The following is a 15,799-nucleotide window of genomic DNA, read 5'->3' as shown; positions in this document are numbered from 1 at the left end:
GGGCTGTAAGAAGATGAGCTTGAATAGGTCCCCATCCTGGTTCCAGTACCGTCAGCTGGTTCCGGGCAGAGCCTTTGGCTTAGGTGCCTCACTCTGGGTATCCGAGTTCCACCAATGTCAGGTGGTCCTTGGTAGTGCTTTCAGGCACGGGTACCTCCTGCTTAGTAACCGGGTTCCAGTAACGTCAGCTGGTCCTCGGTAGTTCCATTGGCTCTTGGACCTTCGGCTACCCATCCGGGTTCCAGTACCGTCAGCTGGTTCTCGGCAGTGTCTTTTGCTCTTGTACCTTCTGCTCCCCATCCTGGTTCCAGTACCGTCAGCTGGTTCTGGGCAGAGCCTTTGGCTTAGGTGCCTCCCTCTGGGTATCCGAGTTCCACCAACGTCAGGTGGTCCTTGGTAGTGCTTTCAGGCACGGGTACCTCCTGCTTAGTAACCGGGTTCCAGTAACGTCAGTTGGTCCTCGGTAGTTCCATTGGCTCTTGGACCTTTGGGTAGCCATCTGAGTTCCAGTTCCATCAGCTGTTTCTCGGCATTTTCTCAGCCTTCTTGTACCTTCTGCTACACTTCCAAGTTCAAGACCCTAAAGACGATGACCCGGAAGACCACCCCTAAGATGACGACGACACCAGAGACGACAACCACTGAGATGACGACGACCCTGGAGACGATGACCCTGAAGACCACCCCGATGACGACGACCCCGGAGACGACGACCCTGGAGAAGACGACGACATGGGAGACCGAGAAGCATAAGAACAAGAGGCTGCAGAACAAAGAGCAGAAGAACATTAAGCATGACACTAAATATCAGAGAAAAAGATATTATCTAAATTATAAGCAGAAGAAGACTAAGCAGTGTATGGGGGTGAGATGAAGAAGAAGATGAATAAGGTGAAGAAGAACTTGATGTCAAAGATGCTGATGATGATGATGAAGAAGAAAGTGTGGGAGAAGTAAAAAAGAGGGTGAAGGGCGTGGAAGTAGTGAAACATCAATATCTGACAAAATAAAAAAAAAACTTAACATAGTAAATATCTTTGTAACTCCGAACGTCTTAAAATTTTTTTAAAATTCCTGCTATTCTATTTGATTGGGCTAAACCTCTATGCCTTTAATGTCTCCGCCACCTCCCCCAATACATCCTACATTATTCTTAGTTGTTTTCCTTCATGTAGAATGAACCTACAAGGAAAGAAAGGGTTTATTTTAATTCCGATATTTTCGTCCCATTGACTTGCATTGGTATCGGGTATCGGAATCGGCGAGATCCGATACTTTGACGGTATCGGCCGATACTTTCCGATACCGATACTTTCCAATATCGGAAGGTATCGCTCAACACTACTGGTCAGTACTCTCTGACCTTTCCCGATGCCTGCACACTGCAGTACTTTTTGCTGCCCTCAACAGGGCAGATAAAGCTGTAGATAAGCCGCTGATGGCGCTGGTCGCAGTTTATAGGCCCAAAATTAGGTGACAGATTCCCTTTAAATAAGAGCAAAAACTGACACTCTGATCTGATGACTGGTCCTCTTTAAATGTAGTTGTTTATTAATTTTATCTCCAGTAATTTATGAGATAATTATCTACCCTTGGTGTTAATGTTGTAAAAGTGTTTAAACTATTCAAAGAAAATATATGATATTCCTTTGTTATTTATTGTTGACAAAATATGGAGTCCTTTAATCATAGTATACATACGCTCAGGTAAAAATAAAGGAATTGGTTTAACATAGTTCTAGCTAAAAATATTTAGATGAACCTTGTTATATTGTGTTTCATCCTAAAACATAATGAATGACTGGTTAAACATTAAAGAAACATTGCTTTGTAGTAATGTAACTCATTCCATAAAAGCAAAGTAATAAAATAAACATAGAATATGTTTTATCCTTATTGATTGTTTATTTATATGATTTATATGATGTCTATCGTGATTATGATTACTGAAAATAATTGCTATATAATGAATTATATTGCCATTTGAAAGGCTGCAGGTTAAATCAGAGTGCTTCACAATGAGATCAAATAAAATATACTTTTAGACTTTTATGCATAGTTTGTACAAAACTGATCTTAAGTGGTAGGATTTACATAAATATACACATTCCCAAACTCCAGCAATCAAACACGCACGCACTCTCTGTAGGTTGGTGTAAAAAGATTATTAAAAAGATTTCTGTACTGACTCTTCATATATTTGTAAATTATAATAAGATCATTCCTAAGCCTTCAATTTTTCCAAAATGAATAACCCCACCCTTGTTTTGGTATTACAGTTTGCTCATTCCCTTAATAACTGTGGCCATTCTTCTCCGTATCTGTTCTAGTTCAGCTATGTTCTTCTTATACACTAAATCTAAAAATTGTGCACTTGTATAGTGGTAAAACTATATTCTATAAAACTATATTCTTGTCATGAGCATTTATGCCTTTTATTTTATTTACCCCTTTATAGCTTTATTTAGCCAAGGTGGTTATAGCCTATGTTCTAGCTTGTTTATTCCTAAAGGATATATATTGTGCTCATGACTAGTGATGGGCAAAACTCTGGATGTTCAGGTCCAGTGGATTAATTCGAACATGTAAAAAAAAGGATGATTTGGGTACCAGAACAGCATCTGAATCCGAGCCCAAACCCCATTAAGATGAATGGTGAATGCGGGGCCTGAACATACGTTGTTTGTCACACTGTCATGTACATGACAGCGTGGCAAATAATGCCTCTAAACGGTTGTAAGATTATTACCACCAGTCAGAGAGATGCGGCATTTGACAACCAGCAGCTGACTGGCAGTATAAAGTTTACCTCTGGTCATAGAGGCTTCGGCTGATTTCGCTAATAACAGCTAGAGCAGGTGCCACTGATGGGAGCACTCTATAAAAAAGTAAAGAAAAAAAATATCATGGGGTCTGTTCTATTTTTCATAACCAGCATGTCAAAGCTGACAGTTGTGGGCTGCAACCCTCAGCTGTCAGCTTTATCATGGCTGGCTATCGAGAATAAAGGGGTTCACATGCCATTTCTTTTAATTATTTAAATAAATAATTTTAATAAATGGAGTGGACGCCCACTCATTTTTGACAATCAGCCAAGCTAAAGCAGAAATCTGATGTCTGGTATTTTCAGGCTGGTAAGGGGCCATGGATATTGCTCCCCGCCAGCCTAAAAATAGCAGTCTGCAGCCACTCCAGGAAAGATGCATCTATTAGAGTAAAATATATCAAGCGATGATGCTGCAGCGCCCCAGAGTCCTGGTCATTGCAGTAATATTGTTCTTCCATCAGGGGGAGTGATATTACGTCTGAAGGCAATAAAGGAGATCTCTTTGCCAGGTATCACAAACCATGCACCACACTACACACTCCACTCCACCAGGGGGAGCTATGCTCCTATCTATTAGGGCACTCCTCACAATTAGGTAAAACTGGTGGGCTGGATAGAAAGTTAGCCAGAAGCTGACTGGGCTTCACCCAGGCAGCATCCTGTGAGTCAAAAGCTGGCTGGGCTTCACTGAGTCAGTTCCTGTCAGGCAGATAGAGGGGAAGGAGGAACATCACAGAGCTGCAGACAGAGAGGTCCCTGACAAGGGTGAAATCCTGTCAGAGGCCTGGACAGAGTGCCTCGGAGCTGCACCCGCCCCACATGCGGCAGCATCCTAAGAAAGGACACGACAGAGAATTGTATTGTAGCGGGTGAGAAACAAAGTCATAGCACAAGGAGAGGAATCCAGAGGGAGTTCTGCCCTGCAAAAGACTGCCTCCTTCTGAGGCACAGAATCTGGTAGCCGGAACACCGAGGGAGCAATCGTCTCCAAGCCTTGCTACAGAGACTGGCAGTACAGTTAATTTCACGTTGGCTGCCCAACCATATACCCAGGAGGCACGGTAGCAACTTGTGGGGGCTGGGGCGTCGTAGGATCCCTGTAAAAAGCCTCAGGCCACCAGTCATACGGGTTTGTCCTATCCATACCATCTGGGGGACAGAGAGAAAGAGACATTCCATCTACAGTAGTTGTGAGGACCTTACCGAGAAGCTCAGCAGGGAGGTACTACAACACAAAGGAGCTAGAGGAAGGCAACTGATTTCCACCTGGATAAGGGGACTCTGGATTTGCCTTCAGACTGGCCGGACTCTGCCTACCCTGTGATCTGGTGCCCTGAACTGTGGATGCTGAAGCCTTCAGTAAAGGTAAAGAGACTGCAACATTGTGTCCTCGTTATTCACTGTGCTTTACATCATCCACCATCCACCATCTACACCTCTTGGAAGCCCTGGGGATACACTTCACCCGTGGGAAGGTATACCATCTAGCTGCCATAACATCACCCCAGCGGACTCCCCAAAGCAGCATCGGTCACCCTGACCGAATACCACAGGTGGCGTCACGAACACTATCCCTTTAAAGACCTTTCCCCCATTTATCAACGGACGCCCCTAGGGCCACGGACCGGGTCAGCCACCATGACATCCCCACAGAATACCTAAGGACATGGTACTGAGTACCCCGCTGCCCTACTGGGGGCACTCCAATGCAACCAAAATTTTACAATGCAAGTGTAAACCAGTCATAAGGCACTGAAAAGTGGTTAAGCAAAACCTAATTCAGTATTCTCTGAAATACTAACTGTATCACATGCAATGCCAGAAAGACAGCTGGAGATTAGAGCAGTTAATAAGTGGCTAAGGAATTGGTTTTATAAAGGATGCTTTTGAATTCCTGGATAACTGGAAGAATGACTGGACTGCACCTCAATGGAGAGGGTGCAGCTGTGGGGAAAGAATGGCTAGAAGGCTGGAGGAGTGTTTAAACTAGGTACTGGGGGGAGCAAATTAATTAAAGTAGGGGTGGCATGGGGAGGGGGTAGAACAATTAATATACTGAGGAGAAACAGATAGAAATAAAAATACATAAAATACATTTCTCCCACATAGGTTCATAGCTGGACCTCAGGGAACTCACTTACGGCACAGCTCGCTGTGTGAGAAAGTTCTCCTTTAGACCTAGTCAGCATTACTTAGTCTGAATTCACAGAATTATTGCATCAGGCCCAGTTTTTTTAGCATGATACAACTCGGAGATAAAATAAAATGTGCGCTTTCTTAACAAATATAAATGTCCTTTATTCCAACATCTTTAATAGAGATAAGAGAACTTGTCAGGAAAACGTTAGCCATTCTCAAGTTCGGCACGAACATTCCACATTCAGATTCATGTGTGTGATCATTTCTACTCAAAATCATCAAAATTTTGTTTAAAGCCCAGTAAATTTTCAAGCTTCCACTAATGCTTTTGTTAGGACTTTGGCTAGGATAGTGGTACTGTATGATGAGTAGAAGGGGGCGTATTTGATGAGAGTAGGGAGTGGGGAGAGGTCAAAATAGCGGTGGACTATATATATTTTTTTTAATTTAATGAGTGGAGATTTTGGAAGTCAATCAGGGCAAAGAAACCATCCATAAAGTCCAGACACAAGGGCTTCAGTCATTGGCTGCGGAAGTTACATGTCCCTCTTCATATAAAAAAATGGACATGATGGTTTTTGTACCTTCCTCTGGCAAGTAGTCAGATAGTTAAGATAGGATCCTGTATGAAATCGACCTTTCAGCATCTAAATCATTTTTGCTAATAGTGTGGGCCAGAGACCAGGCAAGGCAACATATCAATTTATCTTAAGTATTCAGATGCCACAAATGTTTGGAAAAACAAGTGTTATTGCACATGGCAGTGCTGGGAAGAGACATAGCATTATTTCCCTTTTGGAGCGCAGATGTGGCAGTAAATGACTGCAGGTGCCAAGTCGCATTTGAATAGATGCTATGGTGCCAAAACAGCAGAAACCGCCCACATATGACCCCATTCTGGAAAGTAAACCTCTTGATGAATTCATCTAGGTGTGTAGTGAGCATTTTAAACTCACAGATGATTAACAGAATTGTGTACTACTTTGTTGCGGAAATTAAGAATTAAATTATTTCCACTAAAATGTTGTTTCAGCTCCAAGTTTTTATTTTTTTTAACATTCAAAGGGCTATTGGGAGGAAATGGACCAAATAATTTGTTATGCAATTTCTTCTGATTTTGCCAATATTATATACTGTATGTGGTTGGAAACTACTTTTCAGGCACAATGCAAAGCTCAGAAGGAAAGGAGTGCCATATTGAAATGCAGATTTTACATGAATGGTTTGCAGGTGTCATGTCACATTGTCAGAGTTCCTGAGATGCTAGAACAGCAGAACCCTCTGGAAGTGACTCCATTTTAAAAACTACACCCCTCTAGTGATGCAGTGAGGATAATGACAGCACAGATTTTATACCATTCTGTGGTGAAGAACTAATAATTAAATTTTTATCCCTAAAATGCTGTTTAGCCCTAGGTTTTTTATTTTCACAAGGAGAAATAGGTAAACAGGCCACATAATGCTCCTTAACCCCTTTCTGACATCTGACGTACTATCCCGTCGAGGTGGGGTGGGCCCGTATGACCACCGACGGGATAGTACGTCATACGCGATCGGCCGCGCTCACGGGAGGAGCGAGGCCGATCGCGTCCGGGTGTCAGCTGCATATCGCAGCTGACATCTGGCACTATGTGCCAGGAGCGGTCACGGACCGCCCCCGGCACATTAACCCCCGGCACACCGCGATCAAACATGATCGCGGTGTACCGGCGGTATAGGGAAGCATCGCGCAGGGAGGGGGCTCCCTGCGGGCTTCCCTGAGAACCCCGCAGCAACGCGATGTGATCGCGTTGCTCCAAGGGTCTCCTATCTCCCTCCTCGCCGCAGGTCCCGGATCCAAGATGGCCGTGACATCCGGGTCCTGCAGGGAGGGAGGTGGCTTACCGAGTGCCTGCTCAGAGCAGGCGCTGGTAAGCCTGCTGCACTCTAAGTGAGATCGGTGATCTGACAGAGTGCTGTGCACACTGTCAGATCACCGATCTGTAATGTCCCCCCCTGGGACAAAGTAAAAAAGTAAAAAAAAATTTTTCCACATGTGTAAAAAAATAAATAAAAAATAAATTCCTAAATAAAGAAAAAAATATATATATTATTCCCATAAATACATTTCTTTATCTAAATAATAATAAAAAAATAATAAAAGTACACATATTTAGTATCGCCGTGTCCGTAACAACCCAACCTATAAAACTGCCCCACTAGTTAACCCCTTCAGTAAACACCGTAAGAAAAAAAAACGAGGCAAAAAACAACGCTTTATTACCATACCGCCGAACAAAAAGTGGAATAACACGCGATCAAAAAGACATATAAAAATAACCATGGTACCGCTGAAAACGTCATCTTGTCCCGCAAAAAATGAGTTGCCATAAAGCATCATTAGCAAAAAAATAAAAAAGTTATAGTCCTGAGAATAAAGCGATACCAAAATAATTATTTTTTCTATAAAATAGCTTTTATCGTATAAAAGCGCCAAAACATAAAAAAATGATATAAATGAGGTATCGCTGTAATCGTACTGACCCGACGAATAAAACTGCTTTATCAATTTTACCAAACGCGGAACGGTATAAACGCCTCCCCCAAAAGAAATTCATGAATAGCTGGTTATTGATCATTCTGCCTCACAAAAATCGGAATAAAAAGCGATCAAAAAATGTTATGTGCCCGAACATGTTACCAATAGAAATGTCAACTCGTCCCGCAAAAAACAAGACCTCACATGACTCTGTGGACTCAAATATGGAAAAATTATAGCTCTCAAAATGTGGTAACGCAAAAAATATTTTTTGCAATAAAAAGCGTCTTTCAGTGTGTGACGGCTGCCAGTCATAAAAATCCGCTAAATAACCCGCTATAAAAGTAAATTAAACCCCCCTTCATCACCCGCTTAGTTGGGGAAAAATAAAAAAATAAAAAAAATGTATTTATTTCCATTTTCCCATTAGGGTTAGGGTTAGGGTTAGGGCTAGGGTTAGGGCTAGGGTTATTGCTAGGGTTAGGGTTAATGCTAGGGTTAGGGCTAGGGTTATTGCTAGGGTTATTGCTAGGGTTAGGGTTAGGGCTAGGGTTAGGGCTAGGGTTATTGCTAGGGTTAGGGCTAGGGTTAGGGCTAGGGTTAGGGTTAGGGCTAGGGTTAGGGCTAGGGTTAGGGCTAGGGTTATTGCTAAGGTTAGGGCTAGGGTTAGGGCTAGGGTTAGGGCTATGGTTGGGGCTAGGGTTAAGGCTACAGTTAGGGTTGGAGCTAAAGTTAGGGTTAGGGTTTGGATTACATTTACGGTTGGGAATAGGGTTGGGATTAGGGTTAGGGGTGTGTCAGGGTTAGGGGTGTGGTTAGGGTTACCGTTGGGATTAGGGTAAGGGGTGTGTTTGGATTAGGGTTTCAGTTATAATTGGGGGGTTTCCACTGTTTAGGCACATCAGGGGCTCTCCAAACGGGACATGGCATCCGATCTCAATTCCAGACAATTCTGCGTTGAAAAAGTAAAACAGTGCTCCTTCCCTTCAGAGCTCTCCCGTGTGCCCAAACAGGGGTTTACCCCAACATATGGGGTATCAGCGTACACAGGACAAATTGGACAACAACTTTTGGGGTCCAATTTCTCCTGTTACGCTTGGGAAAATACAAAACTGGGGGCTAAAAAATAAGTTTTGTGGGAAAAAAAAGGATTTTTTATTTTCACGGCTCTGCATTGTAAACTGTAGTGAAACACTTGGGGGTTCAAAGTTTTCACAACACATCTAGATAAGTTCCTTGGGGGGTCTAATTTCCAATATGGGGTCACTTGTGGGGGGTTTCTACTGTTTAGGTACATCAGGGGCTCTGCAAATGCAACGTGACGCCTGCAGACCAATCCATCTAAGTCTGCATTCCAAATGGCGCTCCTTCCCTTCCGAGCTCTGCCATGCGCCCAAACAGTGGTTTACCCCCACATATGGGGTATCAGCGTACACAGGACAAATTGGACAACAACTTTTGGGGTCCAATTTATCCTGTTACCCTTGTGAAAATACAAAACTGGGGGCTAAAAAATCATTTTTGTGAAAAAAAAAATAATTTTTATTTTCATGGCTCTGCATTATAAACTGTAGTGAAACACTTGGGGGTTCAAAGTTCTCACAACACATCTAGATAAGTTCCTTGGGAGGTCTAGTTTCCAATTTGGGGTCACTTGTGGGGGATTTCTACTGTTTGGGTACATCAGGGGCTCTGCAAATGCAACGTGACCCCTGCAGACCAATCCATTTAAGTCTGCATTCCAAATGGCGCTCCTTCCCTTCCGAGCTCTGTCATGCGCCCAAACAGTGGTTTCCCCCACATATGGGTATCAGCGTACTCAGGACAAATTGGACAACAACTTTTGGGGTCCAGTTTATTATGTTACCCTTGTAAAAATACAAAACTGGGGGCTAAAATATCATTTCAGTGAAAAAAAAGAGGAATTTTTATTTTCACGGCTCTGCGTTATAAACTGTAGTGAAACACTTGGGGGTTTAAAGCTCTCAAAACACATCTAGATAAGTTCCTTAGGGGGTCTACTTTCCAAAATGGTGTTACTTGTGGGGCTTTTCAATGTTTAGGCACATCAGGGGCTCTCCAAACGCAACATGGCGTCTCATGTTAATTCCAGTCAATTTTGCATTGAAAAGTAAAATAAAGCTCCTTCCCTTCCGAGCTCTTCTATGCGCCCAAACAGTGGTTTACCCGCATATATGGGGTATCGTCATACTCAGGACAAATTGCACAACAACTTTTGTGGTCTAATTTCTTTTCTTACCCTTGGGAAAATAAATAAATGGGGGCGAAAATATCATTTTTGTGAAAAAATATGATTTTTTATTTTTATGGCTCTGCATTATAAACTTCTGTGAAGCACTTGTTGGGTCACAGTGCTCAACACACATCTAGATAAGTTCCTTAAGGTATCTACTTTCCAAAATGGTGTCACTTGTGGGGGGTTTCAATGTTTAGGCACATCAGGGGCTCTCCAAATGCAACATGGCATCCCATGTCAATTCCAGTCAAAGTCAAATGGTGCTCCTTTCCTTCCGAGCTCTGCCATGCGCCCAAACAGTGGTTTACCCCCACATATGGGGTATCAGCGTACTCAGGACAAATTGTGCAACAACTTTTGTAGTCCATTCTCTGCTTTTACCCTTGGTAAAATAAAACAAATTGGAGCTGAAATAAATTTTGTGTGAAAAAAAGTTAAATGTTCATTTTTATTTAAACATTCCAAAAATTCCTGTGAAACACCTGAAGGGTTAATACATTTCTTGAATGTGGTTTTGAGCACCTTGAGGGGTGCAGTTTTTAGAATGGTGTCACACTTGGGTATTTTCTGTCATATAGACCCCTCAAAATGACTTCAAATGAGATGTGGTCCCTAAAAAAAAATGGTGTTGTAAAAATGAGAAATTTCTGGTCAACTTTTAACCCTTATAACTCCCTAACAAAAAAAAATTTGGTTCCAAAATTGTGCTGATGTAAGGTAGACATGTGGGAAATGTTACTTATTAAGTATTTTGCATGACATATGTCTGTGATTTAAGGGCATAAAAATTCAAAGTTGGAAAATTGCGAATTTTTCAAAATTTTCGCCAAATATCTGTTTTTTTCACAAATAAACGCAAGTTATATCAAAGAATTTTTACCACTATCATGAAGTACAATATGTCACAAGAAAACAATGTCAGAATCGCCAAGATCCGTTTCAGAGCGTTCCAGAGTTATAACCTCATAAAGGGACAGTGGTCAGAATTGTAAAAATTGGCCTGGTCATTAACGTGCAAACCACCCTTGGGGGTGAAGGGGTTAAAGTGGAAATATCTCATATAGGGCTGGGCAGTACTGTTTGGCCAAATGGCAGGGCTTGGGAGTGAAGGAGCATTATTTAATTTTTACGGTGTAGATTTCTCTAGAATACTGTGCAGACTGTTAATGTCATACATGTGGATGTTAACTGCAGTTTAGGCACATTGAGGAGCTCAAAGAGAGGAAGGCATTGGGATTTATGAGTACAGATTTCCCAAGATTAATTTTGTTGGAACCATGTCACTTTTCCAGAGCCTTTGTGTTACCAGTAACTTGGACACCCTCTATATTTCCGTTAACAAGTGACAGACCCGAGTGGCAATTTATTTTTTTTGGTTGAGTTGAAGCTTTTATGGGTGGCATTTTAGTGTAGAGAACATTTTGGATCAGTTAACATTTATTCTGTTACACTGAGTCCCTAAATCAAGGTTTCCATCTAGATATCTGAAACATGTGATTCAGATGAAACGCCCGATTGATCTATTCACTAATGAGGCACATGGAGTTACTCTGGATTAATTTGACCTCTGTTGAGCATTGTCAGGCTTTTGAGAGGTGCCTGATCACAGAACTCAATGAGGAGTTTAGGACCTGTGTTGACGTCGCGGCCTGTGATTGGTCGCATGAGCAGTCACATGAGCGGCACGCGATCAATCACAAGCCGCGACGTCATCGAAGGTCTTAAACTGCTCATTCTTAGAAACGGAGGCTCCCGGTTACATCGGTAAGGTCCAGGGGCCGCCGAATGGGTGAGTATATCCATATTTTTTATTTTTATTCTTTATTTTTTACATGAATATGGATCCCAGGGCCTGAAGGAGAGTCTCCTCTCCTCCAGACCCTGGGAACCATACACTGGGAACTTCCGATTCCGATTTCCGATACCACAAAAGTATCGGAACTCGGTATCGGAATTCCGATACCGCAAGTATCGGCCGATACCCGATACTTGCGGTATCGGAATGCTCAACACTACTTACTACTAGTGATGAGCTAATGGAGCACCCCCACGCAAGGGCAATGGGGTACTCGGCACCGGGTCCTTCGGTTCGGGGGATGTCACGGTGGCCCGATCCGGTCCGTGGCCCTTTGAGGGGCGTCCAATGAAAAGGAAAGTTTGCATAATGTTCGTGACGCCACCTGTGGTATTCGGTCAGAGTGACCGACGCTGCTTAGGGGTCCGCTGGGGTGATGTTATGGCAGCTAGATGGTATACCTTCCCACAGGTGAAGTGTATCTCCAGGGCTTCCCAGAAGTGTAGATGGTGATGGTGGGTGATGTAAGGCGCAGTGAATAATGAGGACACAAGGTTGCAGTCTCTTTACCTTTACTGAAGGCTTCAGTGTCCACAGTCCTAGGCGCCGGATCACAGGGTAGGCAGAGTCCGGCTGGTCTGAAGGCAAATCCAGAGTCTCCTTATACAGGTGGAATGCAATAGGCTTCCTATGCGCACAGTAACACAGTAGGTCCTCACTTTCTTAAGCTCTAATAAGGTCCTCACTGTTATTACTCTTCTCTCTCTGTTCCCTGTGGTTGGATAGAACAAAACCCGTATGACTGATGACCTGAGGCTTGTTTATGGGGACAATAGAGATGCCCCGACCCCCACAATTTGCCACCGTGTCTTCTTCGGTGTTAAGGTCAGGCAGCCAACTTGGAATTGACTGTCCTGACAGTCTCTGAAGCAATGGATCGCGCACCAGAAGGATGCCACTTCTCTTGGCCACTATCCTCTCTGGTATCCACTTGTTGCTATGCCTTCGTTTCTCACTCACTACAACACGCTTCCTTTCAATGTCTCTCTCTTTGGATGCTGCCACACATGGGGCAGGCGCAGCTCCGTGGATTCACGACTTCCACAGACCGCAGTCTGGATCTGGCTGGAACCCACTCCAGCCAGCTTCTGCCAAACTCCGTCGGGATCTGACTGTCTGTAAGAAGCCCAGTCAGCTTTTGTCTAACTTCCTAACCAACCCACCAGTTTTACCTATCTGTGAGGAGTGGCCTAGTAGATAGAACCTTTGCTCCCCCTGGTGGACTGGAGTGTGAATTGTGTGGTGTGTCGTTATGATACCAGGACAGGAGATCTCCTTTATTGCCTCCAGACGTAATATCACTCCCCCTGGTGGAGGAATAATATTACTGCAGCAACCAGGACTCTGGGGCGCTGCACTAATATGCTTGTTACTCGAGATTTCCCGAGCACGCTCGGGTATCCTCCGAGTATTTTTTAGTGCTCGGAAATTTAGTTTTATTTGCCGCAGCTGAATGATTTACATCTGTTAGCCAGCATAAGTACATGTGGGGATTCCCTAGCAACCAGGCAACCCCCACATGTACTTATGCTGGCGAACAGATGTAAATCATTCAGCTGTGGCAATAAAAACTAAATCTCTGAACACTAAAAAATACTCGGAGAACACCCGAGTGTTCTCAGGAAATCTCGAGTAACGAATATATTCGCTCCTCACTACTTAATAGGGTATAAGTAATAAGATGGCTTTATTCTTTGGGTCAGTGTGATTACAGCAATAACAAATGTACATTTTTTATGTTTGGTAGCTATCATACACTAAAAGATATTTTTTCACAAAATTTTTTTTTCCATATAAATACTTTGAGAACTATAATTTATTTTGTATTTCTGCCAATATAGTCATGTGAGGGCTAGTTTTTTGCAAGTTGAGTTGATGTTTTTCTTATTGCAATTTTGAGCACACAATATTTTTTAATTTTTTTTTATTTTGATTTTTGAGAGAAAATCCAGCAATTCCGGAATTGTTTATTAGGATTTTTTTTACACGGTTTAGCGTTTAGTAAAATTAATAAGACAGGCTTTTTCTTCAGGTCAGTACGATTACAGCGATACCACATTTATATCATTTTTTTTCATTGCTGGTTTTGCACAATGAAATGAAATGAATTATTCCATCATTATATTCTGAGAGCTAAAGCTTTTTTATTTCTCTGCTAACAGAGCTTTATGGTGGCTTGTTTATTGAAGGACAAGATTATGTTTTCAGCAATACCATTTATTTACATTTGTCTTTTTTGCCTCGCAGTGTCTTCTTATTTATTCATACTACGGGGCTGGGATTCACAGGCAGGGCAGCCGCACAGGCGCAGTCAGCTAGACTGCATATGAGGACAGACGGGCAGCACTCACTGCGCCTGCCCAAGGCAGGAGAAAAGAGCGCAGGCACCGGATCATTTCAAAACAGCTGTCAGGAGGCGGCACCCGGCGCCAAGAAGATTTGAGAGATGGCTGTGTGGCGTCTACAGCAGAGGGGGAAAGGCCTGCCTCCTTGACCGAAGACAAGGTATTTGGGACAAATTGCAAAACTGATTATTTCGGCAGTTACAGCACCCAGAACTAAAAGAGCCACCTTGTCAGAATGCAGCATTACTGCTGCACAAGGTGGCTCTTTTAGTTAAAAACGCCTGGGGGGGTGACAGGTTCCCTTTAAGTTTTTTGTTCATAGTATGATGAAAATGCATAGCTTCTTGCCATATGTTTTATTATTTTTTTACGGTGTTTATTTATTAATTAAAGGGGTTAAACATGGATGTGGCAACAGAAAATATGTGTAATTTTTTAGCTAGCAATATTTATTGGTATAATATATTTTAAATTTTTTTTTTATAAAAATATTTTTACAATTTTTATATATCCTTCTATGGGGCTTCTGATTGCTGGTATAGCAGCACTGCAAGGCATTACAACTTGAGAATACCTTTTAGATCATGCTTTCAGCACAGTCAGGCATGCCGTAGCTGGCTGACCTGCAGATCATCATGTGACCTTGGGTTGCCTTGGCATTGATTGGCAGCCCGCAATGACGTTGCGAGGGTGCCAATCATGCATCAGAGGGATCCCCCTCTCAATACCAGCATTCTAAATGCTGTAATTGATATTGTTCATGGCATTTAGGACATTAAACAGCTATCACTTAAGTCAAGCTCCTCTTGGAGATTGTGCGGACACAGCTTCTGAGCTCTACATGATTGCCATGACATACTTATGCGTAAAAGTCGGGAACCACTTTCAGACCATGACATATGGGTAAGTCAAAGGTTGATAAGGGGTTAAGTTATAGATTTGTGTTTTTTTTGTGGAAAGTGATGGATTTGTCAGGAGCACCGCACTGCAATTGCTCACTGAGCCAGTGCGCGTGTCCTGAGTAGAAAAAACTATGCTCAAAGATACCTGTGGAGTGGGGTGGCAGCGGTGGAGATGTATGTGTTAGGTGTCAAGTTCCCGCCTCTGTATAGGGGGAATCTCGTACCATCTCCGCTGCGGTCTCCCATTCTTCTCCAGCTGCAGTGGAGTCTGCTCAGCGGAGACGTCGGTCCCATCGTCTAGCTCAGGCTGATACTGGACGATTTGCTACTACTGCCTTTCCAGGCTCTGCCATTGTAGCCTGTACTGATCAGCGGCAAGCAGACGTCTCTGGGACTAAATCCTGCTTTTTCCCTTCTGAGCTTGCCTAAAGGAAGACCTCTCAGTGGAGGTCTGGGGTCACATGCTCAGGTACTGCAGCAGCTCCTATTGGTCCTCTAGGAAGGTCCTGAAGTTGCTCAGTTACTGTAGCAGTTCTCATTGGTCCTCTGGGAAGGTCCTGAACTTGCTGCAGCTGTAAAAGGTTTGCATGGCCGCACGGCCATGCGCTAGTATACACTTGTAAATGTGTGTGTGTTGATGTGTGAAAGTCGCTCATTAATTATCCCCTCCCTTGTGTATGACTGCTCTTGTAAGGTGGATGATTGCTATCTATCGCCCGACTTGCTATCAGCACGTGACACAAAACAGCGCAAAATTGCTGTGACTGCCAGTGCGGCGCCGTGCGCTTTCACAGCGCTTTCCTTGCCCAAGCCTGGGTGGTTAGTGGCATCCGCCAGAGCGGCACCGCACACACTCCCGTGTATTTAAATTATTATTTCAGTTACGCTGACACCCCAGTTGTGGTGTCGAGCACAAGAGGTCTAGTTGTACTCTAATCCCGAGTCTAGGGGTAGAG

Source organism: Ranitomeya variabilis, chromosome 1 (genome assembly GCF_051348905.1).
Source record: "Ranitomeya variabilis isolate aRanVar5 chromosome 1, aRanVar5.hap1, whole genome shotgun sequence".
Taxonomy (NCBI): Eukaryota; Metazoa; Chordata; class Amphibia; order Anura; family Dendrobatidae; genus Ranitomeya; species Ranitomeya variabilis.
This window is presented reverse-complemented; position numbering follows the sequence as displayed.